This window comes from Canis lupus, chromosome 13, assembly GCF_003254725.2.
Source record: "Canis lupus dingo isolate Sandy chromosome 13, ASM325472v2, whole genome shotgun sequence".
NCBI classification, from domain to species: Eukaryota; Metazoa; Chordata; class Mammalia; order Carnivora; family Canidae; genus Canis; species Canis lupus.
Window position 1 is genome coordinate 4,209,310 of NC_064255.1, and position 27,192 is coordinate 4,236,501.

Sequence of the window (27,192 nt, forward strand, 5' to 3'; positions counted from 1 at the left end):
ATTTGGGGACATATAAGAGAGAGAGTTTGAAGTATATATTACATGATATTTTTAAAAACCATTCCCAAATATAGCATCCAGCGCTTTTGTCTACATCCATTGGCCAGAATTCACTCCCATGTCCTGAGGGTAACAAACAGAGTGAGTTTTCCATGAATGTTTGAGTGAAGACATGGTACTTCAGCCAGTGCTTGCCAAGGTGTGTGTTTCTTTGTCCTTCTATTATACACTTGTGAAAACCAGATTTTTGGAGTACCTTTCTACCTTTTGTAGATTTGTCTCTCTCCTGCTGCTAAGTTGATAACCATCACTTCCAATTGCTGTTCATATGCCATTTTGCCCAGCCCTCTTCTTGCTTCTTTAGTTTCAATATGCTTGGGAGTTGGAAGCCAAGTAACATGCTTATTAGAATTGTATGTAGTACAAGACTACATGGACTGTGAGTCAGGACCCAGTGGACAGTCTTGACTTCTTTAGGGAAAAAAAACACAAGTTCTTATAACATCAATTTTATTTTCTCATTGACATATTTTTCTCAGCTATATTCTTGAGAGGTTGCAGATTGCTGAGCTCTAGAGAAGTGAGAGGTTGTAAATAGGTAAAAGTTTTTATCTTACAGTAGAGATGTATGAGCAAGTAATTTTTTATTTTGGTAAATTTCAGATATAGTTACTTAGTTCCAAGTCCCTGGGTGCCACAGCAAACTGGTATCCTAAAATTATAAACCTTAATTTAACACTGGTTTTGCAGGTGGGTTTTTACATCATATACCTAAAATTGAGCTGGACTTGGAATGAATCTCCTCATATTTGTGGAATTGTCTCTCCACAAATTTTGGTGGGGAGGGTGATGAAGAGAAAGCTGAATTGGTCATTAAAATCTCTGCTAGTTTCAGAAACATTGGAGCTTCCTACAATTTTGATCTGGCTCTCTGGGAAACTGGATGTGATTTGTTTTTAACATTTGTATTTCCTCTGCCAAGGGCATGCTATTTGTTTGGACTTCTGATCTCTGTGCCATAATATTTATTCTGTATTATTCCACAGACTGCATAGCAGAATTAATCATTCTTGGAACTTGAACATTAAACCTGCTGGTGAGTCATATCATACTCATTTGGAGCTGCTGGAAAAGAGAAGGGCTGCTCTCTTATGGACCCTCTTAAAGACAGATATCATCACAAATAGAAAAATCCTCAAATACTTAGGAGTGGTGGCATGTGCAGGTAAATCAGGGGTTGGGCGTTCACCCATAGTTAACATTATAGATTTTTATTATGGTCAGTCCCAGTGACAGAAATTATTTGCCCCCCAGTATTCATTCCCCCTTTCCTTCTCAGTAATAGAATGGAGGGTTAGGGGGGCACTTGGCACTTAGCTACTATAATAATAAGCACAACCTTACCCAGCATCCCCTGCCACTAACTGCAGCCCTGTAACCCAGATGGGGCCAATGGGAAGGGGCAGTCCTGACTTTGAGGAAGTCTAACTACAGGAAAGGGTGTGTCTTATCCTACTTCTCTCCGAACCACGATCTGAAAGCCATGTGTTGAGCAAGAAGATGAAAGGTGCATGAGCGCCTTCAGGGCAGTGCTGCCATGCCGGCTCTGAACTGCCCTTTCTGACTTTTATGTAAAAGAGAAATAAATTGCTATCTTGTCAAAACCACTGTCTCTGTGATTTTTGTATCATTTGCAGCTGAGTCTAATCCTGATAAAGTTCAGAATGCACATTCTGGATGAGACAGAAACTGCTCTTTTTTCTTTCTTTTAGAAAAAAATATTTTATTTATTTATTTGAGATAGAGAGCAAGCAAGAGAGAGAACTAGAGCAGCGGGGGAGGGGCAGAGTAGAAGCAGAAGCAGGCTCCCCACTGAGCAGGGAGCCTGCGAGGGAGCCCAACAAGGGGCTCCATCCCAGGGCCCTGGGATCATGACCTGAGCTGAAGGCAGACACTTAGCCAACTGAGCTGCCTAGGCGCCCCTTTTCTCTTTCTTTCTAATGCAGTCTACCTGCACATGAGTTTGCAAGGGGGAGGTTAGACCCAGGCCCTTCCGGTACAATTGGTGACCTATTACTGGCTGAGACCTACTTAAAACCCTGTCTTTGTGGTGAAGTTTCTTCTCTTACCACTTACTAATGAACCGTTGATAACCAAAAATCAGTTCTACTTGCAGAGTGTCCTGGTAAATGTGGTAGATACTCTCCAAATACCTGTGCTGACAAAGACCGACAATCTACATGTCATTAAAATATCATCATATCATAAGATTTGAAGCTTATTATAAGTTTCTCATAACCTAAAAAAATAGAAATTATGAATCCCAGGGGGAGGATGTGAGTCTGGTTGTCAGATGCAGTGACGAGTATAGATTCTGAGGACAGTTAGCAAAGATATAAACTTGATGATTGAGGCCATGGAGCCAAACAAAGATCCTGCTTGAGATGTGGGTGACTTACACTGATTTGCAAAACAAGGTAACTGCTCTTTCTCTGACTGGAACCTGGTCATTGTACCTCATTTTAAATAGCTGATCAAACACTTCAAGCTGGGGATTCCTGGGTGGCTCAGTGGTTGAACTTCTGCCTACAACTCAGGAGGTGATCCCGGGACCCTGCAGGGAGCCTGCTTCTCCCTCTGCCTGTGTCTCTGCTTCTCTCTGTGTGTCTCTCATGAATAAGTAAATAAAAGCTTAAAAAACAACAACAACAACAACAAAAAAAACTTCAAGCTGTGTAAATCCTTGGAGGAAATATCTAGCCCCCAAAATTATGAGGAGGACTGCATGGAGCAGTTGGCTCAATTATTCACCTGGCCACCTTCATGAATGCCATGGGTATTCTGCTCTCTGGTATGACCCAGAGTGTCTACTTTTCAAAATAGCCATCTAGGAGCTTCTGCTGCTGGGAAGATGGAATAGATACAGAGGTACTTCTTCCCAATAAGCACAACACGAAACTCTGAACATTATGTATAAAATAAACATAAGACTCCAAAGTAGAAAGTAGACCAGCTAGAAACATTGAGGCCTGAGGAACAGCACAGTTGTGAGTTCTCGGAGTTCTTTGTTTGCCTTGTATCTCAGATTTGGAGCTAAAGAAACTGGCAACCTAGAAATGCCAACAAGCTAAGAAAAAAGAAAGAAAGAAAAAAGAAGAAAGAAGAAAGAAAGAAGAAAAAAGAAAGAAAGAAAGAAAGAAAGAAAGAAAGAAAGAAAAGAAAGAAAGAAAAAGAAAAGCCCTAACAAAAGCCTGCTCTCTCCAGCCAAAGGAACAGAAAAATGACAGCCTTGCAAAAACAGAAAACTTTTGGTTGGAAACTGCTCTACTGTGGCCAAATACCATAGACACAAGTGTGAGCCACAACCCCCCTCAGTGCCAGCAGAGGTTGAGTGGGGAGCCTCCATGTCCACCCTCATGAGGCTGTGATGTAAATTGTGAATGTAAAGTATAAAACTCACAGCCAGAGTGATGTGAGAGAGGATAAAATAGAGGGCCAGGAATTTCATGAACAATGCCAGTAATAAGACCACAGGTAGGGAGCCTAGACTCATACTTCTGCCCACAGCGAGGTGCACCCTTTCCTTCTCACTGGAGTGAGATCAGGAGAGTCTTAGTGGGCAGTCAGGACTTTTACCACTGCTCAGCTGTAACAAGACCACACTCCACACTGTCGTGTTGGGTGAGGTCACAAGCAGCATAGTAACAAGGCACCTCTAACTCTCCCAGCCAGAGAAGTACCAGTGTGGGCCTAATGGAAAGCTTCAACTACCATCTCCTCCAAGCAGCCATGAGGAGCACCACCCACCCATCATGTGTCAGCAGAGCTGAGTGAGAAATCTGGATTTCAACCCCTACTTAGCAGTAATGAGGCAGCATTTCTCCCAGAAGAACAATGTCAGAGAAAGTCAGCTAAAACAGAAAGTTTTAATAAGACCCAAATTCCCATAATACTCCAAATTTCAGGTTCAAATAAAAACTCACTCATCCAACCCAAATTCACAAAGAGCACAAACTGAATGGAAGAAAGACAATCAATAGATGCCAACATCAAGATGACAGAGATGTCAGACTCATCTTGGGAAGATTTTAAAGCAGCCATCAAAAAATGCTTCAATGAGAGATTAAGGTTAGGCATGAAACAAAGAAACAGAAAAGTCTCAGCATAGAAATAGAAGAAAGAAGAACCAAGAACCAAGTAGAAACTTTAGAACTGAAAAAAAAAATACAGTAACAGAAATTAAAAACTCAGTGGATGGGCTCAACAGCAGAAGAGGGGAGACAGAGGAACAAACCAGTGAAGTTGAAAGTAGAGTAAGAGAAATTACCCAATCTGAACACCAGAGAGAAAGAGACTAGGAAAGAAGAAAAAGAAAAAGGAGGAGGAGGAGGAGGAGGAAGATGAGGAGGCAGAGAGAAGAAGACCAGAGCCCCAGGGATTTGTTGGATTACAACAAATGACCTAACATTTCTATAATTAGATTTCTGGAAAGAGAAGAGGAAGAGGATAGCGGTGAAAACGCACTGGATTTCTTGAAAAACAAAAACAACCTAACTATACCTAGAATGAAACAGATCACTTGAATAACCTTACAACTAAGCAAATCGAATTTTTAATTAAAAGATCCCCAAGATAAAAAAATAAAAAATAAAAGAATGAAAGATCCCCAAAAGAGCTCCCCAGGCCCAGATGGGCTTCCCTGGAGAATGCTATCAAACACCTAAGGAAAAATTAACATCAATTCGACACAATCTTTTTAAGAAAATAGAACATTTCCCAATTCATTTTATGAGGCTAATATTACCCTGATACCTACAAGGGACTTGAAGAACTTACGGGATGATCAAGGAAAAAAAGATATAACCATAAAGGAAATAACGCGCAAACTTCACTAGGCTGTGTTCAGACAGTGTTACATGTGAAGTCCCTCACAGTATGAGACCATCCAGAAGCTTATGGCAAGAGGGCCACCATCCAGAAGGGGGAGGAGGACAAGGGAACTCCCAGAGGAGCTCATGTCCCTAGACATATAACCTAGGTGATGGCTCTCAGCAGCATGGTCGGCAGTCTCTGAGTCAGAGAACTCTGAAAGGCAGCAGCTTGGTATCGTGTAACCATAAGGCTCTATCTTATCAAAGACCAGGAGATGCTGGATTAGGTTTTATGGGATATAAAGGGCCAGAAAACCCTAAATGGTTAAACATTCGCTTGTTGATACTATTGTTAAATAACTGGATGTTGGATGTGCAAAAATTTGAGTGCCGGTGAGCTAATGAGTCTCAGTCTGCGTGAAGAAATAAACAGTAGGGGCCAATATATAGAGGCTATCTTTGACTAATTCAAAGAACAGTATATATCTTCCATGGGGTTGTAGTCTCAATAAATCCACTGTAAATTGAAAATATCATAAGAAGAATATGTATTTAATACACCTAATCTACCAAACTTCATAGCTTAGCCTAAGTACTTTTTTAAAAAAGATTATTTATTTATTTATTCATGAGAGACACCTAGAGAGAGGCAGAGTCACTGGCAGAGGGAGAAGCAGCCCCCCAGCCCCCACATGGGAGCCTGATGCAGAACCCTGGGATCACCCTCTGAGCCAAAGGCAGACACTCAACAACTGAGCCACCCGGATGTTCCTTTTTTTTTTTTTTAAAGCTAACTACTTTAAATGTGTTCAGAATAGTAACATTAGCCTACAATTGGGCAAAATTATCTAACACAAAGATAAAGAATTAGATATCTCATGTAATTTATTGAATACAGAAAGTGAAAAATAGAATGATGGTATGGGTGCAAAATGGTTGAAAGTATATTGGTTGTTTACCCTTGCAATCACACAGCTAACTGGGAGCTGTGGCTTGCTACTGCAGCCCAGCATCATGAGACAATATTATACCATATACTGCTAGCCCAGGAAAAGAGTAAAATTCAAAATTCAAAGTACAGTTTCTACTGGATGTTTATCACTTTGCATCATTGTAAAGCTGAAAAATCCTAAGTTGAATCATCATTAATTGGAGACTGTATGTACAAAACTAGACAAAGTCAGTACAAAAACAGGGAAAAACTACTTCAATATTCTTCATAAATGGAGTCACTAAAGTACTTAACAAAATATTAACAAAGAGAATGCAGCTATATATAAATATAATTATACACCATGGTCAAATGGGATTATACTAGGAGTGCAAGGTTGGTTTAATGTTCAAAAATCAATCAATGTAATCTACTATATTAATGGGCTGAAGAAGAAAAACCACATGATCCTATTACTTCATGAAAAAAAGAAAAGCATTTGGCAAAGTTCAACACCCATTCATGATAAAAACACTCAGAAAAAAAAAAACAGGAATAGAGAGGATCTTTCTCAAAATGATGAAGAACATCAATAAAATACTTACAGTTTACACTATACTTAATAGTGAAAGGCTGAGTACTTTTCCTCTAAGACAGAAAACAAGGCAAGGACTTCTGTTTCACCACTCTTACTCAACATAATTCTGGAAGTTTTAGCTAGGATAACAAGGCAAGAAAAGGAAAAAGGCATACAGATTGAAAAAGAGGAAATAAAACTGTCCCTATTTGTAAATAACATGATTGTCTATACAGAAAATCCTGAGGAATTATCCCTGCCACCCCCTAAAATCCCTAGAAATAATAAATGAGTTCATTGAGGTTTCTAGATGCAAGCTAAATGTTTAAAGATCAATTGTATTTCTATATACGAGTAATCAATGTCTGAACACCAAAATTTAAAAACATAGTACAATTTAAAATCACTCAAAAAATGAAATTCTTAGGTTATCAATCTAAAAAAACGTATAGAACTTGAAAGCTGAAAACTACAAAATGCTAATGAAAAAATCAAAGAAAATCTAATAAGCAGAGACATATTGTATTCATTGATTGGAAAGCTCAACTTATTAACATTATCAATTTTCAACAAATTGATATATAGGCTTAATGCAATTCCTATAAGAATCCCAAAAAGACTTTATAGACATCACTAGAGTATTATACAAATTTTTATAGAAAGATAGAGGAACTAAAATAGCTAAAGCCATTTTGATAAAGAAGAATGAAGTGAGAAAAATCAGTCTATTCAATTTCGAGACTTACTATATAACAACAGTAATCAAAACTGTGAAGCATTGCAGAGGAAAAGACTTAGATCAACAGAACAAACTAGAGAACTAAAAAATAGAGCCAGACAAATATGTCCAATTTATTGTGACAAAAGTGGGGAAAAAATTCAATGGAAGAAAGATATATTTTTAACAAACGGTGCTAGAATGATTGGACACCATAAGGGAAAAAAATGCCTCAAACTAAGTATTACGCCTTATAATTACTCAAAATGGATCACAGATTTATTTATTTATTTTTTTATTTTATTTATGACAGTCACACACAGAGAGAGAGAGAGAGGCAGAGACACAGGCAGAGGGAGAAGCAGGCTCCATGCACCGGGAGCCTGACGTGGGATTCGATCCCGAGTCTCCAGGATCGCGCCCTGGGCCAAAGGCAGGCGCCAAACCGCTGCGCCACCCAGGGATCCCTGGATCACAGATTTAAATGTTAAATGTAAAACTATAAAACTTATAGAATAACAACAGGAGAAAAATCTTCAGAATTAAAACAAGATAAGAGTACTTAGTCCTGACTCCAAAACCAAGATCCATACAAAGAAAAATTAATAAATTGGACATTAAGGAGCGGCTGGGTGGCTCAGTTGTTTAAGCACCCCATTCGATTTCAAATTAGATCATGATCTCAGGGTCAAGAGATTGAGTCCCCAGATTCTGTGCTCAGCACCAAGGCTGCTTAAGATTCTCTCCCTCTCCTTCTGCCTCCCACCCTTGCTTGCACATGTGCTCTCTTTCTCTAAAAATAAATAATAAATTGGACATCAAAATTAGACTTTTTGCTCAACAAAATATCCTGTTCAGGGGATTAAAAGACAAGCTGCAGGCTGGGAGAAAATATTTACAAACCACTTATTTGACGAAGCACCAGTTATTTTTCAGAATATATAAAGAATTCCAAACTCAACAGTAAAGAAAACCCAAACAATCCAATTAGAAAATGAGCTTAGGGTATGAAGAGATATTTCACTAAAGAGGATATACAAATGACAAATAAGTACCTGAGAAGATGTTCAACATCATTATCCTTTAGAGAAATCCAAGTCAAAACCACAATGAGCTATCACTAATATGCATCAAAATGTCTAATAAAAAAGTGACCATATCAAACACTGGCAAAAATGTGGGGAAATTGGGTCACTCACATATTGTTGGTGGGAATGCAAAATGCTACAGTCACTCTAGAGAACGCTTTGGCAGTTTATTTAAAAAAATGAAACATACAACTACCGTAGAAGCCAGGAGTTGCACTCCTGGGCATTTACCGCAGATAAATGAAAACTATGTTCATACAAAATCCTGTATACAAATATTTATAACAGCTTTGTTCATAACAGCCAAATATTGGAAACAAACCCATTTGTCCTTCAAGGGATGAATAGCCAAACAAATTGTGGTACATCATACCATGGAATATTTCTCAGCAATAAAAAAGGAACCAACTATTGCTAGGTGAGACCTAGATAAATCTGCAGATTATGTTGAATAAAAAAAGCCGTTATTCCATTTACATAACACTTTCAAAATGACACAATTATTGAAATGGAGAATAAATTAATGGCCGTCAGGGGTCAAGGAGTGATGGGAGTGGGAGGGAACTGGGTGTGGCTATAGATAGGCCTCATGATAATCTCTGGGGTGATGAAAATGTTTTATGTCTTGACTGTATATGTCGCTATCTAGGTTGTGATCTTGTTCTACAGTTTTACAGCATGTTACCACTGGGGGAAACTGGGTCAAGGGACAGAGAATCTCTCTACATTATCTATCTCAAAACAAAAAGCTTCCTTTAAAAAAATGGAAAACTATTTTCTTTGGCTGATAACAGATCTATTAACTTATTAGATGTTCCAGGTAAAAGGTGGCTAGTTTTTATGTATAAAATATGAGTCCAGGTTTGCAGGCCAGTGCTTAACATAAGCCAGGGAGGGGTTTTAGATATAACTGTTCCACTATAAGTCACTATTAGATTCTTTGCTACCTTGAATAGAAGTCTGTCCATGACAACAAAAATGGTGGGTCTTTATAGGCTTTTCCTTGGGCTGTGACTTTATGGACTTCAAATGGGTCTGGGCTAAGTTGTATGACCCCTGACCAGTTGATGCTCATAAGAACCCACAGTATAAACCACCGTGAGAGTCAGAATAGGAAACGTCTCTTGATAGATCAGTTAATAATCACTAATGGTATAAAACTGGATTTGTTTTGGCCTCCCCTCCTTTAGCCTTAGACCTAATCTAGATCACAATATTTTCACTACATTTGGGTCAGCTGGATGCCTAATTTCCTGTTATGGTAAAAAGAAACACAAACATTCTCTTGTATGCAGACTACACATGTGGATTTACCATGATCTAAGGGTGGTCTTCACAAGCATTTGGTCCTTATGGCTAATTATTGACAATAAGAACAGCTTCAGGTCAATTATCCAAAAGCCAAATTCAATGGTTTTGAATAACTATTCCTTAACTTTTTACTAGTTTATCTCAAATAATCCCATACAACCGGTAAGCAGATCTATGATCTGAGATTTATGTAGGAAAGGAAGAGGGACATGATCTGCCCACTTAGAAACAAGCGAGTGGGCTTTTCCAGGGAAGGCAGTCAGACTGATTCCCAGGAGGCCTCAGGTGACACCCGTTACCTTTGGGAATTTTCCATGGTCTGCTGGGTGGTCCTTGGTCTTATGGGCTTAGAAACCTAGTTTCATTATGCTCACCTTCTCTAGGCATATGAGATTGGATATAAAACCAAAACACCAATGCACTGAAAGGGGTGTTCCATACATGCTTTCATCAGTGCTTTGAGGCTACAAAGATGGTGTTCTCTAAGAACCAAGAAAAAAAAAAAAACGTGTGCCCGTTGAGACTTAGGCCTACAAAATCAAAATGTAAAGGAGACTATAGACTGGAATACCTACGTGGCCGTGAGCAGCCCATTTTCTCTCTGTAGTCAACTTGTATGGGAAGTCAAAATTTTTTTAATAAAGATTTTATTTATTTATTAGAGAGAGGGAGCACGTGTGCACTCGAGCACATGAGCAGGGAGAGGGACAAAAGGAGAGGGAGAAGCAGACTCTTCACAGGGCAGGGAGCCCAATGCTGGGCTCTATCCCAGGACCCTGGGATCATGACCTAAACCAAAGGCAGCAGCTCAACTGACTGAAACACCCAGACACCCCTGGGAAGCCAAATCTTAAACTGAGTAACAATTAAATTCATTTACCACATAAAAGATAATCATTATGATGGGAATACATGGTACCCATATTCTCCATACAAAATTCCTCTGCAGGGACAGTGACATGGGAAGCCAGAGTAATCAAGAGACTGCTCATAAACTTAGAAAGAGAATAAGAGAAGTGGGATTCATTGAATGTTTAATGGTATCAGGTACACACAGCATGATACATCCAGCTCACAATAGGGAGGTTCTTGCCTTGGAATCTGAACATTTGTGGCCACCTGGTGACAATCTCCTGCTTCTATCTCTACATGGGGAATGGCCTTCCTAGGCAAACAAACAAGATTCAAAAGCTGTTGACTAAGATTTCTTAGTTCCCTACACAGTGTACCATGGCTGGGCAATGCTTGTATTTCCTTCCATGCAAGCCCCACCTGGATAGCATTCTCTCTGAAGATTTCCACTTCAATCCACTGTGTTTTGATTTTATAGTTCAGCAATTAGAGGACCATCTTATTCCAGAGTCTTGGGATTCAGCTCAGGAGCCAACAAATACTGACAAACACTTTGCAACTTGTTTATCTTGGAAACCACCCCAAGAAGTTGTGTCTCAGATCAATAATGATTTATTTTTATTTTTATTTTTTATTGACCCAGGTGGTCATTGGTATAACTTCTCTAAAGCCCTTTAAGATCAAAATAATTTCTGCATTTCTAATGGAGGTGGAGGCTTGAGGCTTTTTCCCCATGGTCTATATTAGACCAGGCTCCAAATAATTTCCAAAGTCATCCCTTCCACCCTCAGTATGGTGTAAATAAACAAAATAAGGTAACTTTGAATGTACAACATGTAGGTCAGTAAGCTAAATATTATTTCTACGTATTTGTATTTAGTCTTTATTTTAAAAGAATTGATACATGTTTATGAAGATAGGTTTTTTATTCCTCCTTGTAAAAAGTCTGCATTTGTCTGTTTTCCACCAGTGGTGCTGATATCTTACTTTTGTCATGGGGTGACATAGGGTGACAAAGCAATTCATCTGCCAGAAGGAAGCCTTCTTGTGGCTGGGTTCATAAACATTATCTATTTATGTTGCTGACAGTAATTCCTCTTTTCAGCCATGACATTGATAGCGAAAAGTGCTTACATTTACTGTGGAATTTTAAGCACAGAATTCCTCTAAGTGGAATGATAATGGATCTTTGTTGTTGTACACCCTTTACAGGCAGGTGGCTTTGTTCAGGAGTTTATCGTTGGCAGTGATAAAGACACACACTAGTTTCTTCACCTGGGTCTCTGGTTCAAATCAGCTTGAATGATGACATACCTTTGCTGCCACATCCTCCATCAGCCGTCATCAGAAAAAGAATCTGGACCAGGGATTCAAGTCTAGGTGCCCTCACCACTAGGAAGCTGAGCCAGAGGCATCTGATCTGAGCCAGGAAATGAATTAGGGAGAGCTTCAAAGTATTTCAGTGTTAGGCTCTGGGGGCTCAACCACGTGGAGAGCCTGGTGTCCTCAACTATGCTACACTGACAAACCACTAGCTTTCTGGGCCTTTTACAACATATGCATACCCACCTGGCAGAGACCCCCTCACTGCAAGTAAAAACTGAAGGGGTTAATATACCCAACCCTGGTCCACCTTCCCTCCCAGATTCCTAAGGGTTCTTTGTTGCTGAACCAGGCTGAGTAGGTGCAGGTGGTCTGTGCTGTAAAGGCATTCACATACAAGTTTTCATCTCATTATGACCTTCATACATTTCTTTGAAGTTCATCAATCTAAAAATAACTGTATTTTTCCTGGAAAGTTTTGCTTAGAAACTTGCCAGACTGAAGTTTCTTCACCACCTGATATTTAGTTGTACCAGCAAACTAAACATCAGTTATTCTAAAATATTAGACCTCTTGGCTCTCCATGGAAATGTATCCACATACTTACATTTTTCTTTCCAACTATCACTAATTTATTTCATGGCCTTGCAAAAATAATTTGTCTTTTCTGTTCTAAGTAGTTCCTGTCTGGCAGACGTTGTTGCATAAGGTGGGGTTATAATAAAACTAACACCAACCACCATCACCACCAAAATAAGAGCATTGAGCATTTCAGTATTTTCAGTACTGTACTAGGTACTTTACATACATTAACACATTTCATCCTCACAGTCTCATGAAGTAGAAACTTATCATCTCCATTTTATAATGGAGGAAACCAAGGTAAAGGGAAGTTAGCTAACTTGCCTCAGGATATACCCATGTCAAAAGAGATGGGTGTAATTGTTCTTTAGAAAGATAATGTTTCTGTTTGAGTCTATAAAAAAGATGCATGCTTATGGTTTTTATATATATATATATTTAAAAGATGTATTTGAGAGAGAGTAAGCACAAGCAGGAGAGGCAGTGGTAGAGGGAGAGAGAATCTGAAGCAGACTACACGCTGAGCACAGAGCCCAACTTAGGGTTGGATCTTCCAACCCTGAGATTAAGATCCTGAGATCATGACCCTGAGATCATGACCTGAGTGGAAACCAAGAGTCAGATGCTTAACTGACTGTGCCACCCAGGCACCGCACCCCTGCTCATGGTTTTTTCTTTTTTTTTTTAAGTTTTTTAAGACTGAGAATTACACTTTTTAAAATTAAAAAATGCACCAAATTCTACCACCCAGAGATAACCACTGATAATATTTAAGTGACCTTTCTCCAAACATCTCTTCATATATTTATATGTTTATGACTATATTGATTTATAGTTATCATGGCATAAGTAGGATCAAACACACAGTATTTTTCTGTATTTTACTTTTTCCACTTTATCACATGACCTGGATGTCACAGCTCTTTTTTTAAAAAGATTTTATTTATTAAAAATATATATATATTTTATTTATTTATTCATGAGAGACACACACACAGAGGCAGAGACACAGGCAGAGGGAGAAGCAGGCTCCATGCCAGGAGCTCCACACGGGACTAGATCCCAGGTCCCCAGGATCACACCCTGGGCTGAAGGCGGCGCTAAACCGCTGGGCCAACCAGGCTGCCCTTCAGCAGCTCTTTACATGCTTCACAATGTTATGTACATCCCTCTGGGTGTTAGAGTGATTAATGCTGATGGGACCATCCCAGCCTGATCAGAAGAGAGGACTCCAGGTCAGAGTGTTTTCAGGCCCTGAAGGACTCTTGCCTTACTTCATAGCAGGTCTTATTTTAGTTTGATGTTTAACGTGACCATCCTGGAGCACACCACAAAAATCCTTTCTAGAATGCAATCCCAGAAGTACTGCTGGCTAGCGACTCAGACCAGAGAGCCTCATCCCCAGCTCTCTGGACAATTAGATGGGCTCTGGGCTGATGATGGTGTAACTGTATCTGAGTCATGTGCCAGCTGGAACCAGGGAAATCCACCACGCACACACATACCGTGGGTGGTAAAGCTAAGCTGAGAATTGTCATGGGTTACGTTATTTCAGAAGTACGGTGTTATGGGATGGGCTAGTGAGGGAAGAAATCTGAATCTCTTCAGAAAACTATCTAAATTTTAAGATGAGGGCTACTCCCATGCACCACCTTGGGACACACTATTCTCAACAGTCTATGTGGATAAAAGCTTGAGTTGTGCAGTGCTACTGCCTAAGAGCTGGCCCCACTGCTGGTCAGCTGGGGCTGGGGCTGTGGGACATAGTTATATCCTGTGGCCAGTTGAATAATTCTAGTGTGGTGGCTGATGCCCTGCAGAATACCCTCACACCTCTGGTACCCCTTTTTTCAAAAATCTTGCGGGGGAATCAAGCTAGGAAAGAGGTAGTTTGAGTGGATGTGCTTACATGGAGAAATAGATTTCTAGGCTGACTTTTGAAGAAGAGAAACCTGTGAGGCAGACATACTCATCTTGTCATTATGATCTCCTCAGGGCAATTGGTGTTGGTCGATGGAGGAATGACACCAGCTCATCAGAAGCACTTCTAGCACATTTTAAGAAAGGTTTTAAATTCTATCTTTAGACTTAAATGAAACGAGAAAAGGTACAAAAAAGAGAATAAACATCATCCATGATTCTTTCATCCTCTCCCAAAATAACCATGGTTAATATTTAGGTCTATTTCCTTCCAGCTTTTTCTGCTTAGCATTGGGTTTTTGGGTTTGTTTGTTTGTTTTTGGTTTTGTTTTTTTCTACTTAGTATTGTTTTTAAAGAGAGACAAATATCTATCTATACAAGTTCACCTAATATTTGAAAGTGTATCTCTTATTATCATTTAAAAAATGCTATGTAAATGTAAAGTATAATGGCTGCACAATAGTTCATTATCCAAAGTTCTACCCAAAGTTCTACAGCCACCAAAACAGTCCTTTAAAGCAATGGTCTTGGGGGATCCCTGGGTGGCTCAGCAGTTCAGCGCCCGCCTTTGGCCCAGGGCGTGATCCTGGAGTCCCGGGATCGAGTCCCGCGTCAGGCTCCTGGCATGGAGCCTACTTCTCCCTCTGCCTGTGTCTCTGCCTCTCTCTCTATGTCTATCATGAATAAATAAATAAAATCTTAAAAAGAAAAAAAAGCTAAAGCAACGGTCTTTCTTAAAGAGGTTGTCTGGGAACTAATGCTTACTTAGATCATTTCTCACCAGATTCCTTATACACTTGCATAAAATATTATCCAATATCATATTATCAGCTCTATAGTCTGGGAGGATGGCCTTAGTGAAAGGGCATTCCTCTTGCTTTCATTTTTAATTTAAATATGTTAAACTAGGAGCGCCTGGGTGGCTCAGTCAGTTGAGTGTCTGACTCTAGGTTCCAGCTCAGGTAGTGATCTCTGGTTGTGATTTCTGGTCATGAGATAGAGCCCTGCATCAGGCCCAAGCTCAGCAAGAAGTCTGCTTCTCTCTCTTTCCCTCTCCCTCTGCCCCTTCTCACACTTATGAGCATTTTCTCTCTGAAATAAATCTTTAAAAACAAGTGAATAAAAAATATTTTATTTTTTATTTATTTTAAAGATTTTATTCATTTATTCATGAGAGACACAGAGAGAGAGAGAGGCAGAGACATAGGCAGAGAGAGAAGCAGACTCCTTGCAGGGAGCCCAATGCAGGACTCCATCCCAGGACCCCGGGATCACACACTGAGCCCCAGGCAGACACTCAACTACTGAGCCACCCAGATGCCCCCCAAATAAATATTTTATTTTATTTTATTTTATTTATTTTTTGATATTTTACATTAATTTCTATCAATGGTAAATAAACAACCCCCTAAAACTTCAGAGTGTTAAAAAAATTATATATATATATATATAAAAGAAAAATTTCAGTTCGATGTCCCAAATTCTCCTCCCAGGATTGATATTGCCATCAGTCTCTTAGGCACTCTTCCAAATATGTACTGTGCACATGGAAGCATGTATGTAACAGTCATCCTCAGTTTTTTAAACTTTTATTTTATTTTATTTTATTTGAGAAGAGAGAGCATGGAACACGAGAGAAGAGCGGGGGAGGGACGGGGGGTAGAGTGAGAGGGAGAAGCAGACTCTCCACTGAGCAGGGAACCAGGTGTGGGGCTTGACGCCAGGATCCTGAGATCATGACCCAAGCCAAAGGCAGATGCTTGACCAACTGAGCCACCCAGATGGCCCTAGTCATCCCCAATTTTGTTCACACAAATGCCAGCACGCTGTACACACTGCTCTTGCCTTGCATTGTGCCTTTAATATAGCAAGTGTGGCCTAGTGGCTAAGAGTGCAGGATTTGGGAGTCAGACCTCCTGGGTTTAAATTCACTGTCAATTAGCCATATGTTCTTGACCAAATTACCTAACCACTCTGTGCTCCCATTTCCTCATCTGCAAAATGGTACCTACCTCATTGGACTTCTGCATGGTGCTATGGGTTGAATTGTGTCTCCCCAATAAAGGATCTGTTGAAGCCCTAATTCTTAGTACCTCAGAATATGAGGTATTTTGAGAGATAATCAAGCTACAATGAGGTCATGAGTAGGCTCTCATCTAAAAGGATGATCTTACAAGGAAAAATTTGGACACAGACATGCACAGAGAGAAAGCCATGTGAAGATGACAGTGATGCTGCCACAAACCAAGGAATGTCTGGAGCCACCAGAAGCTGGAAGAGAACAGGAAGGACCTTCCCTATAGGTTTCAGGTGGAGCAGAACCCTGCTGACACCTTGATCTCTGACTTGTACCCTGCAGAATAATGACAAAATAAATTGCCATTGCTCTAGCCACGTAGTTTGTGGTACTTTGTTATGGTGGTCCTAGCAAATAAACTCACATGATCAAAATAAGTTAATATTTGCCCAGAATTTCGACTATGCTTGATACTCATCAAATACTATATAAATATTAGCTGTCATTATTATATAAATCTGCCTCATGCTTTATATTGACTGCACATGTTTTCCTGTGGTTTGAGCAAAATTTATCATTTAAATATTTATTATCAAGCCCATCGTGTTGTCTAAAAAATTAGTACTTAAAGGCTTATAATGAAAAATAATAGTACCTTTCTTTACTCATTTTCAAACCCCCAGGCTCACTCCCCAAAGGCAAACATTTTGAATCACTCAGATCTTCCTTCTGGTATTTATCTCCATATTTCTAAGTAATGTGCTTATGCTGTTACTTCTTGATTTATCAGTCAGAGACTCTCTCTTCTGTCTTCCTGTTATGATAAATAAGGATTTTAATTTATAACAACCCCTATCTCTACACACAAACACACACACCCTCTCGTTATCTTCACAATATGATTATGTAATCATTTTTAGTTATGTAATAGATTGTTCAAATAGATTTTTTAAGTCTCTGAGACTGAACTAAGACTCCAAAGAGGAGAATAATAGGAACAAAGAGCCCCATATTCTAAACAGAGACTCTAGGCAATCCATGCAAGGTTTGCAAATCAGGTGGCCCCAAAGTGATTCTTCCAGCTTTAGCCACTAACTCTCTGCAATCTCAAGAATTAACTAAGTGGTGGGGGGAGGGTGGTGCCTAGCTGGCTCAGTCGGTAGAGCATGGAACTCTTGAAACTGCAATCATGAGTTTGAACCCCATGTTGGGTATAGAGATTACTTATAGATAAAATCTTTTTTTAAAAAAAGAAAAAGAATCAACTAGGGGGTTGAGGTGGTCTATGTTGAGGATTGTTTTGGACAGAGTTAGCGGTGTTGTTTTCCACCACATCCCCAAGGCAGGACGGGAAGACTCCTCTCGCTCATCCTAAACTTAATAAAGGGGATTTCAAGAGGATCTTCAGAGATAATGATAGGTGTCCCCTGAATTTTGAGGGGGCAGGAAAATACTTGGTGACTTGACAATTCAAAAAAAGTCAGCAGGCCGGAAGCTGGCTGAAGCAGCCTTCCTGATAGCACCACAAAGAGTCAAGGTTGGCCAGCATTTCTGGGGATTGGTGGGGCAAGGATGTGGTTTTCTGTAGGCCAGACTGAATTCTGTGGAGGAGAGCTACCAATAGGTGGCTTTCACAAGTTTCCCACCTAATAGTACCATATGGAAGGATAAAAGATGACTCCAATAAAGAGGGGACAACCAGAAGTCAGGTGCCAACTGGACAGTTGTCAGTGGTCAGCCAAATGAGGCACTTTCTAGCTGAAACACGTCCATGAGGGTGCTCTGTGGGTCAGCTTTGGACTTAAGACATATGAGGAAGGTACCCATTAGGGATGACAATCCTGCAGGCCAGAAGCTTTCCTTCCTCTCCTTTCTATCCCTTCCATGTCTATATCTAACTCTAGAGGAGCCAGAGGCAGCAGAGTGAGCAAGATGGAATCACTCTACCTAGGGTGGACAGATTTAGCATATAAAAGTACAGGATGCCCTGTTAAATTTGACTTTTAGATAAACAATGAATGCTTTTTTTTAGTGTAAGTACATCCTATGCAATATTTGGGACATAATTCTCCTAAAAGTATTTGTTGCATTCTGGAATTCACATTTAGCTGGGCGTTTTGTGTTTTATTTGGCATCCCTACCCATACTTCTTGCCCACTGCAAATTTCAAGCCTGCATCAGGCCCAAGCTGTGGGATAGGAGAAGTATAAACTGGATAAAAGCTTGACATTCTGACATCAGATTACTTTGGACTTTGGGTAACCTGAAAACAATTGAGACTATTTGTTAATAATCTAAAAGTAATTGGCAAAGTTATAGAAATTGTCTGATATTTTATCCAGGGGCGGCTGAAAAAATAAGATGGCAGAAAGTCCTTCCAAGAACCTTGTTCAATAAGCTACTTACAGGTGCATTAAATTCAGCATTTAGGTTATTATTTCTATATAAGTATTATTTGCTGCTAAGTTGTGAAGATTGCATTTCTTTTACAACGTTCTATTTTTTCTTTGAGTTAATAATTGCCTACTTAAAGCATTTTCTCTATTTGACTGCATGTTCATGTCCTCTGTTGACTGTTGAGTTTCTCTCATTCATTTAGAAAAGTTTATTTATATATTAATAAAATTAACCTAACAGATCACTCTTCTAAGGGGAAATTAGAAATGGCAAGGAACAGAGGATGAGTGGAATTTTTCCAACATTTGTGTTGGGAAGCTTAGATTTTCACTGTGCCCTGTTGTTAACATCTGCTCTTGCTCTTCCAAAACAGTTTTTCTCATCAATCTTCTTAAATATTCCTTTAATGTTTACGTGCTCAATTCTTGGTTAAAATTTTCCCAAGGAGGATGTATATGATTAAGACAGCCTATTAGCATTTCTCTCCTTTAGACATGATCATTCATCCTTGGGATTTATTTCCAAGAAATTAACCCATTCCAGGAAAATAGTTGCAAATATCACCTCATGGAAATTATGAGAAATTTCTTTCAAGATACTATTACTGTGTGATTGGAACACAGAACACAAAGATTAAAATCTCAGATTTGTTCTTCCTCTGCCCATGATTTCATAATTCTAATCTCATAACAAATCTCATTACGATTTTCAGTTTTTCATTAGAAATTCAGAACCTTGCTGAGATTTAGTCTCTGAGCTATCTTTGAAGTAATGGGAATTACATTCAAAATGTTACATTATAGACTACTGCCACTGCACAGAAATTTCCATTGTAAATGGTTGCAAACCACTCAGCTATTTTCACATAGAATTCTTTTCCAAGAATTCTTTTGTTCTTGAGGGAAATAAAATATTCCAAAAACAAATATGTTAAAATATGAATTCAAAAATGATTTTAGAAGACAATAGACATAAAAATTGCATTTCAGATTAGATGTCAGTGAGTTCCACATTTATCAATAATTCTCTGAAGAGCCCAAGATGAGCTCCATTTTCTTATTTTTATTTACAAATTAAATTTTAAGACTGCAATGAGGCATGCTCATCCTCCTCTTTCATTTACTAATTAATTTATTTCTCTAGAATGAATGACATGCAGGAAGAGCTGGATTCCAGAATCCCTTCGCCCTGTAATAAAAAAATCTTTGCATGTCCTACAGATGCCAGCTCTGTTTAGACTCAGCGATACCATCCTCAGCATATGTCATATCTCACATTTCTGTTCTGCTTTTCTCTCTGTATTCAATGGGAAACCAGCTTCTTAGGAACCCCTGTCTTAAAAATTGATAAATGTTTCCTTACTTTGTCCCTCTGCAGCATATAAATTCATCTATCAGGTTTTGTGCTTATTTGACATAGTAACAAGATAAAAAATCCAATCATGCACAAATCAATTAATCAATTAAATGTGGCTACCAAATGCAGGATAGCCAAAGCATTGTAGAGGAGAAAGAGTGTCTGCTGAGGGACCATCATCTTCCTGGAAGATGCTTTCATTTTTGCAGTTTTCTGGAACTCTTGCAGTGGCTTCCTCAAAATAGAAAAGAAACCTGAAGGTCAAGAAGTCAGTTACTTGCTGAATGCCTTCAACTGATAAATGTCAAGATTTTCCCACTGCTCCCTACCTCACACTCAATACTCCAGCCATACTGAACTATAGGCAATTCCTAAAATGGTAATCATTACTCAATTGTCCCTGGTTAGCTTGGGACACAAAAACCATCATAATAGGAATAACTCTGATGCAGGGTTTCATGAAATTGTTGGAGAAATGCTAGAATCACCAGAAAACACTGATAAATAAGAGTCTTGCAGGGTTAAACCAGTTTACAATTAAAGAGGAAAAAATGGACATAATAGGATTGTCAAAAGAGAAACATTTGAATATCATAGACTAAGGAAGGCAGTTGAGAAAAATGAAGGACGTCTTAGTCATCAAATGTGCTACTAGACATGCTTTTTTTTCTTAAACCAGATTCCCAAGCCCTAACTCAACTAATTTTGTTTATTCTAGAGATTAGGACAGACTCACAGCTAATACATAACTTCTGTTAAATATATATAACAATATAAATTATATTTATAATTTTTCTTTTCACTTTCCAATATCAACTTCTTTTTTTTTTTTTATAAACATTTGGAATTTTATTTAAAAAAAAAAAACATCACAACCATGAACATTGTTACAGTTAGAGGCCCTCTTGGTTCTTCACAATGATACTGAGCATGCTCACGAGGGGTTCCCATTGTTTAGTCTTTAGTTAAACAACCATCTTTAAAAGAAGGAAAAAAAACTCGGCACACTACCATTTAACTTGTTTTAATGTTTCTTCACAAATGGTGAAAAATACTAAAGTACAGACAAGGAATAATCATAATGTTGTGGCCAACATTATAAATATGGAATTATAAATTTAAAACATTTTCTGGTTTAAAAAATAAATCTGGTAGTCAATGCAGCTCTGCGGGGTCTCTGCATCTAGTAGGGCCGGTCTCTGCGCTCCTGACGGTGCTCGCCTTTATCCAGTTTTCCAGGTCCTCCACGCCCGCCTCTTCTTCCTCCCATCTGTTCCATCAAAGGTCCAGGGGGCCCACCAGGACCGCCTCGTCTTCCTCCGCCAAAGCCACCTCGGTCCATGCCCCGGCCACCACGGAAGCCCCCTCTGTCTCCACCGCGGCCACCTCTGAACATCCCACCGGGACCACCGCGGTCCATGAGGCCACCTCGTCCTCCCCGCATGCCACCAGGGCCGCCTCTGCCACGGTCACCCCCCGGGGGCGCGAAGGGTGGTGGAAGGAAGCCTTCAGGCTTTGGGGCCTTACACTGGTTGCATTCTGTTCTCCAGGCGAAGTTCTGGTTTCCACACCCCGGATTGGGGCACTGCCAGTCCCCAGCTCGGTGCTGGACGTTTCCTCCTCCAGATGGGTTCCCTCGGGAACCCCGGGGTCCTCTTGGGGGAAAGCCACCTCTGTCTCCTCCACTGCCTCCCATGCGACCTATGGGGCCCCCAGGACCTCCTGGGCCCCCTGGACCTCCACGGAGTGGTGGTGGCATCCCTCTGCCCTCACGGGGAGGCATACCACCCCGCATGCTGTTCATTGGAGGTTTCTTCCGAACAAGAGAAACCTTAAGTTTGCTTCCTTGAAAATCTTTTCCTTCAAACCACTCCACAGCAGCCTTGGCAGTTGGTGGGTCTTCATAGGATACTGTAGCATCACCTTTGGGCTTTCCTGTTTCCTTGTCCAAGTAGATATGGATCATGGGTTGTCCGGTTCTCTTGTCATCTTAACAACTCCACATTGCTTAAAGTCAGCAAGATCATCTAGAGTCACATTGTCATTTAGGCCTTGCACATAAATTGCACTGTTGTCAGAGTCTTCATCTGGATCTACAGGTGGGCCTAGATCAAGATCTGGTCCTTCATCCATGGGTCCACCAGGCTTATTGAAGCCACCTCGCTCTCCAGCACCCATTCCACCGCGTCCTCCTCCCCGCCCACCTCTGCTCATGCCTCCACGATCAAATCCCCCTCTTCCCCTGCCCCGGTTATCAGGGCCACTCATGCTCCGGTTCTCTCCTGGTCCGGAAAATCCTCCAGACTCCTGCCCATAAACACCCATGCTACTGGGGTGGTCCTGTCTGAATGAACTCTGCTGCCCGTAGCTGCTGCTCTGTTGGCTATATTGACTTGGCGCCTGGCTGTAGGATCCAGTTTGGGGGGGATAACTAGTGGGCGGCTGCTGCCCATAGCTGCTTTGTTGACCATAGCTACTCTGCTGTCCATAGCTGCTCGGCTGCCCATAGGTGTTCTGCTGAGAGTAACTGCTCTGATCATAACTAGTCGGCTGTGTAGAGGAGTAGCTGGTAGGAGGATAAGATGGTGGTGCTGTGACTGGCTGCATGGGGTAGCTCCCAGGTACCTGGGGATAACTGTAGTTACTCTGTCCATATCCTAGGCTGGGCTGGTTGTAACCCCCTGTGCTAGATTGAGGTTGACTAGTCTCAGCGGGTTTGTTACCATCCTGTGGTCTTGCAGGTGCGGTGGCTGCTGGCTGCTGCCCATAGGCTGGGTAAGCAGGCTGAGTGCCATATGCAGACTGAGCTGCATAGGAGGCCTGGGTGGTAGTGACCGTAGCAGTGGTGGTATCATAAGCACCAGTGCCGTACCCCTGGACAGGCTGACTGTATGCCTGGGGGGCAGTTGGAGTAGTATACCCAGCGGGAGGCTGTCCATAAGAAGTTGCATAGGCGGTCTGCCCATAGGTCGCAGTGGTCTGAGCCTGGGTATAGCTGACATCAGTGGGCTGTCCATAGGTTCCATAACTCTGCTGCCCATATGCCTCGGTGGTCTGTGCATATCCTTGAGTTGGTTGGGCGGTGTATGCACTGTAGCCCTGCTGGGCTGCAGCTTGGCTGTAGGTACTGTAATCCGTGGACGCTATTTTCTCTCCTTCCCTCTCGTTCTCCCAATATCAACTTCTAATCAAAATTTCCCCTATCTTATATGAAATTTTTGTGTTGGGTTCCATTCATGTCTTCCTTAGACACTAAATGTTTTTGACTATGAGGCTTTCTGTACTTTGCTGTTTCAAGCTCTGAACCTTTGTCCATGGTGTTATATCTGCCTGCAGGACCTTTCTCTGTTCTGCAAGGAAACACCTCTTTACCACTCTCAACCTTCTCCAATGCCATCTCTTGTGTGAGATTTTCCTCTGATTTTTCTTGCCCCCTCAGCCAAATGAATGAATCCAGGAAGAAACACATAACAGAAGAGATAAGTTACAAATGAAGTAATTAATTATTTGTTGAGAGGCAGTTTTCCATGGTGGTTTAGGGCACAGGCTCAGGCAACAGATTTCTTGGATTAAAACCTGAGCCCAGATAAAGAGAATTTCTGCTATCATGGAAAGTTCTACTAGATAGTACTGGAACACAAGCAACAGATTTAAAAAACAACGAAGCACAAAGAAAGAATTCTAGATTTCTTTTAAGTAATGGTAGTATTACAAGAATGACTTTGTGCCCTCAGACCATGTTGGAGGGGTCCTTACCAATGTGAGAGCCTGGATGAGGAAATGATCTTTCAGCTAAGACTTGAGCAGGAATGTGTGTTTGGGAGGGTGGAGGTGCTATGGATTGGTTTGGTAAAACAGTCCCAGGGAGAGGGAGCTTGGCAGGGAAAACCTGAAGAGGGCATAGGACATCTTTAAAAGAAGAACATATACATATCAGGCTCTAATTCTGCAAACAAATTCATGGTTGGCATTGTGTCTGTATTGAAAAATAAAAGAATATGACCTAAAAGTGAATTAAGTGCCATAGGAAATAAACTCTTCTGGTTATACCAGGTCAGGATGATCAGAAGGGATGTGTCAGGAGGTTTCCTATTAATTCCTTATTTTTAATTATTTGTTCATTTCACACTTATCACATGTCAAATGGTGGTAAGAATTCTATTAAGAAACTCATTGAATGTCCCAAATAGACTAGAGATGTTACATAATGAATGGATGTTCATGATCTTTTTTATCTTCAGAAGGTTTTTGTTCCAGTTGAACTCACATCTTATTGATGGACATAGTAATTATGAGTAGAATATCAGATTTGGTTTCCAGTGCAATGTGCCTAAAATGTAGTGTTTCAGAAGCTTTTAATAGTGCTTATTAAAAATGCATATTTCCTCTTTTCCTGCCATCAACAAGCTGCGCAGAGGCAGAAGCTAAGGTCCATTCAAGATGTGGCTTCACCCATAACACACCACCATAGCAATACTCCAGTAATCCTGCTTTATAAGAGGTGCTGAAGACTGCCCTCATTCACCATGGCCTGGTCCATGGAATTTGTGAAGCTGCCCATGTCCTGGCACCAAGCCCAGCTTTGTGTGCTTGCTTCTAACTGTGATGTGTCAATGTCAAGTTGGTGGAGGCCCTTCATGGTGAACAACAAATTAACCTAATTTAGGTTCATGAGAATAAGAAACTAGGGGAAGAGCAGACCTTGTAAAACTAACAGAGGGAAAATCCTAGAGTGGTTGGTTACAGTTGTGTGGTAAAGCACAAAGGTAGCAAAGAATCTCAAGGATGTCACAATGAATACTTCAAAGGCAAAAACTGTTGAACGAATAAACTTGGCACTTGTTTTAAAAAAAATGTATATCAGAGGTGCTTGAGGAGCCGTGGGCTTTGGTGCAGACATGGCCAAATCCAAGAACCATACTATACACAACCAGTCACGAAAATGGCACAGAAATGGCATCAAGAAACCCCAGTCACAAAAATATGAATCTCTTAAGAGGGTAGACCCCAAGCTCCTGAGGAACATGTACTTTGCCAAGAAGCACAACAAGAAGGGTCTGAAGAAGATGCAGGCCAACAATGCCAAGGCCATGAATGCATGTGCCGAGGCTATCAAGGCCCTTGTCAAGCCCAAGGAGGTTAAGCCCAAGATCCCAAAGGGCGGCAGCAGCAAACTCAATTGACTTGCCTACATCGCTCACCCCAAGCTCGGGAACCATGTTCGTGCCCGCATTGCCAAAGGTCTCAGGCTCTGCTGGCTAAAGGCCAAGGCCAAGGCTCAAACCAAGGCCCAGGCTGCAGCTGCGATCCCGGCTCCAGCTCCTGCTCCTACTCCTACAGCTCAGGTTCCCAAAGGTGCCCAGGACCCCACAAAGGCTCCAGTGTAGAGCCTTCTGCCTGCCAATGTGAGGACGGAAGGACTGGTATGACCCCTGGGCTTCTGTCTGCATGGGCCTGGTGTCTTTCTGTGCTATTTGTACAAATAGACCTGCGGCAGGATCTGTCAAAAAAAAAATGTATATCTTAAGCCCACTATGAACCCAGTTAGAATTTCTATGGTAGGATCTAGAGTGCTAACAGACTCCCAGGGTGATTCTACAGCATACCAAAGTTTGAGAACTTCCACTCTATTGATGTGATTCTAAAGTTGCTTAATGGCAGCCTGGAGCCAAGCTGGCTAAATAGGAACTGTCTGGATATTTGTTTTTGCTTTTAATTATTAACTTAATTCTATACTTTATGTGGATTTCACTAGTTTTCCCATCAATATCCTTTTCCTGTTCTGGGATCCTATCCAGGATACCACATTACATTTAGTCATTGTGTTTTATAGTCTCCTCTGGTCTATGATAGATTCTTAGTGTTTCTTTTTTGTTGTTGTTGTTGTTGTTATTTTGTTTGTTTGTTTTTATGACCTTGATAGCTTTGAAAAGTCTTGGCCAGGTATCTTGTAGAATGCCCTCAATTTGGGTTTGTTTGATATTTTTCCCCTAGTTATACCAGGGTTATAGATTGGGGGAAGAATACCACAGAGGAAGTATCCTTCTTATCACATTTTATCATAGGTACTACTCTCAACAAGATTTATCACTGTTGATGCTAACCTTGATCACTGGGCCAACAGAGTGTTTGCTAGTCTCTCCACTGTAAGTACTCCTCTACTCCAACACTGTACTCTTTGGAGCCACAAAGCACAACCCACAACCAAGGGGGAGGTGGGAATTCAGCTTCACTTCCTGGAGTGGAGAGTATCTACATAAATTATTTGGAATTCTTGAAATTCTTTTGTAAGGGAGGTGTATCTCTTCTTCCCCATTTATTTAATTAATTTATTTAATCATTCATGTATACCAGTATTTTTTTTTTTACATTCTAGGTTATAATCTAATAGTATGCTATGCATTTTATGCTCAGATTTTCCAGCTTTGGTCCTTGGAAGCTTTTTCAGATTGAGTTCTGTGTCCCTTTGACATGCATTTTGCATTTTGAGCATCTTAACAAGATGCTACAAGCTCATCTTGTGTTTCCAACTCTAAATCAGCTATTTCTCTCAGCAGAGTTCTTTTTTTTTTTTTAAAGAGATTTATTTATTTATTCATGAGAGACACACATTGAGAGAGAGAGAGAGAAAGGCAAAGACAGGCATTGGGGGAAGCAGGCTCCCCGTAGGGAGCCCGATGTGGAACTTAATCCTGGATCCCAGGATCATGACCTGAACCAAAGGCAGGCACCCAACCACTGAGCCACCCAGAGTTCTTTTTCAAAATATAAATTCCTGCCTCCCAACCTCAGAAACTAAAATCCAGTTGGTCTAGGGAGGGAGCTTGAGAATATTTATTTTTAATTAAATGAAACAGAACATGCTTATAGTAAAAATAAATTCAAACAATGCAAAGGGTGTGTGTGTGTATGTGTGTGTGTATATATATATATATAGTGAGAGTCTATCAGTTTTCTTCCCTAATAGATATTAGGGAAGAACTATCACCAGTTTCTTACAAATCTTTTCAGAAATAATCTACACTTATTTCTGAATATGCATATATGTATACAGTATAAATCACCCATATTTTTACAGCAATGACAGTATGCTACAACACATTAATGCATCTTACTGTTTTCACCTAACAAAACATCTTGGAAATTGTTACATGATCACAGATCAACATCATCATCTTCTATAGTGGCAGAGAGCTTCGATGAATGGCCATGACATACTTTATTTCACCCACTGTTTATTGATGACCA

General features: G+C 40.5%; 2 pseudogenes; one reads left to right on the forward strand and one right to left on the reverse strand.

The window, feature by feature from the left end:
* Positions 1-20,957: 20,957 nt before the first annotated feature.
* LOC112662498 (RNA-binding protein EWS-like) lies at positions 20,958-23,118 on the reverse strand (annotated as a pseudogene).
* Positions 23,119-24,842: 1,724 nt separating this feature from the next.
* On the forward strand, positions 24,843-25,418 carry LOC112662042 (60S ribosomal protein L29-like; annotated as a pseudogene).
* Positions 25,419-27,192: the final 1,774 nt, after the last annotated feature.